A 2,500-nucleotide genomic window follows, 5' to 3' on the forward strand; every position below is an offset into this window, starting at 1 on the left:
TTGTCAGGAGGTTAGATTGCAAGATGAGAGTAGAAGGAAGAGAAGGAGTAGGAGGAGAAGGGGCAGAAATTTGAGGAAGAGAAGGAGGAGGAGGAGGAGGAGGAGGAGGAGGAAGAGCATAAGGAGCAAGAGAGAGGGGAAGTGGAGGAAGAGGAAGTGAAGGAGGTGAAGGAGTAGGAGGTAGAGGAGGAAGAGCAGGAGCAGAAGAATGGGAAGAGAAAAAATGGAGGAGGAGAGGGAAGAAGAGGATAAGGATAAAGAGGAGGAGGATGGGGAGGAGGAGGAAGTGGATGAGATGAAGAAGGAGTATAAGGAGGGATGGTGAGGAGGAGGAAGAGGAGGAGGAAGAGGAGGAGGAAGAGGAGGAGGAAGAGGAGGAGGAAGAGGAGGAGGAAGAGGAGGAGGAAGAGGAGGAGGAAGAGAAGGAGGAAGAGGAGGAGGAAAAGGAAGAGGAAGAGGAGGAAGAGGAGGAGGAAGAGGAGGAGGAAGAGGAGGAGGAAGAAGAGGAGGAAGTCTAGGAGGGGAATTGGAATTCAAAGAGAGGGAAGAAGAAATAAAGTAGCGGGGAGATGAAGTAGAGAGATAATGATGGAGAAAGGAGGGGGAGGGAGGGAGGGAGGGAGGGAGGGGGGAGTCGAGGGAAGGGATGGGAAGGAGATAGAGGGAGAGGAGGAGAGGTGGGGAGCTGAGGAGAGTGGGTAAAGGAGAGGGGGGACGGGAGAAGGGAGGGAAGGGGATAAAGGTAAGGGAGAAAATGAGGTAAGGGAAGGAGGGGGGAAGGGAAGGAGGGGGGAAGGGAAGAAGGGGGGAAGGGAAGGAGGGGAGAAAGTGGTTGAAAGAGGGAGAGTGGGGAGAGAAGGTGAAGGGGGAGGATAAGAGAGGGTAGAAGGAAGAAGAGAAAAGGAGGAGAGAGGGGAGTGGAAGAGAGGAAGGAAAAGTGTGGAAAGAAAGAGGAAAGGAGAGGCGGTTTGTTTGAAGACGGCAAGAGAAGGGAAGGTAATAGGAAGAAGGATAAGATAGGATAAAAAGGGAAGATAAGAGGAACCGTGAGATAAGACCTTATTGAGAACAGTTATCGTGGGCTGTTATGGATCTCTAATTCACCATCGCTTCTATCCTCGCGTCGCTGTCGTGCAAGAACTTTGGTGCGACTTTTTCATCGCGTACACCTTATTTATACACTGCTGTTCTCTCGCCTGCCGAAAACGAAGTCAACACTAAAAAAAATCGCTAAACATCCATTAAACTCGCATTTATTTTTGATCTACGACCCCCCTGGTTAAATTCTATGACCCCTAAGGGACTCAGAGACTCCTAGTTGACACTCATTGATTTGATTTTAGCTGACGCCAGACGATTTTATTCAAAGAGACGCTTTAGAGATGAGTAGGTTGAAACGACCTTCATAAAGCCTCACTTGAAATACTCTATTCTTACTAACGCCAGGTGATTGTATTCAGCTGAAAAGGATCACAGGACGCGTTAGGTTTGTGACTGAAACGCATGGCTCGCATAGCCGAACTCACTCTTCTCTTCTTCTGAAAACCCGGGGACTCTAGTCAGATGATGATTGGTCCCTCGATAAAATGGGGGGTAACGGTCGATTGGGAACCCGTTCATTGAAGGGACCGCAAACTGAGACCCGGTTTGGTTCTGAGCCTGTTCCCGCAACTAAAAAAATCAACTGCCGACAACATGAATAGAATATAAAGGAAGAAGAATATGGGAGGAATGAAAAAAGGAAGATTCCAGGAAGGAACGGAGAAATTCAACAAAGGAAGAGAATGGAAGAAAGAAGAATGAGATAAGAAAATTATCAATGAATAAGGAGAATTAAGAGGAAGGAAAAATAAAGAGGCGAGGAAATAGAAGAGAGAAAAAAAGGAGAGAAGAGAGTGGAAAAGAGGGATAACTAAGAAGAGGATGAGAGGAATTGGAATAGAATGGGTCAAAGGTCAAAGGAGAGGAGAAGAAGAAAGAGAGGAGAAGAAGAAAGGAAAGAGAAGAGGGAGGAAGGAAGGAAGGAAAGAGAAGAGGGAGGATGCAAGGAAGGAAGGAAGGAAGGGAGGTAAGAGAGGAAAGAGAGGAGGAAAGAGAGACGGAGGGAAGAGTAGGATGAAGGAGGGAGAGGAGGTAGGGATAAAAAAGGGGGAAGAATAAGGAAAGAAGAGAGGGAGAAGAAAGAAAGAGAGAGGAAAAACAGTGGAAGAGAAGAGGGAGGAAAGGTAATAGAGGGAAGGGCGTCGAAAAGAATGTAAGAGAGAGAGAGAGAGAGAGAGAGAGAGAGAGAGAGAGAGAGAGAGAGAGAGAGAGAGAGAGAGAGAGAGAGAGAGAGAGAGAGAGAGAGAGAGAGAGAGAGAGAGAGAGAGAGAGACAGAGAGCGAGAGAGAGAGAGAGAGAGAGAGAGAGAGAGAGAGAGAGAGAGAGAGAGAGAGAGAGAGAAAGAGAGAGAGACAGAGAGCGAGAGAGCGAGAGAGCGAGAGAGAGCGAGAGAGAGAGA

Source organism: Oratosquilla oratoria, chromosome 11 (genome assembly GCF_046742065.1).
Source record: "Oratosquilla oratoria isolate Oo_2021 chromosome 11, ASM4674206v1, whole genome shotgun sequence".
In the NCBI taxonomy this organism is placed as follows: domain Eukaryota; kingdom Metazoa; phylum Arthropoda; class Malacostraca; order Stomatopoda; family Squillidae; genus Oratosquilla; species Oratosquilla oratoria.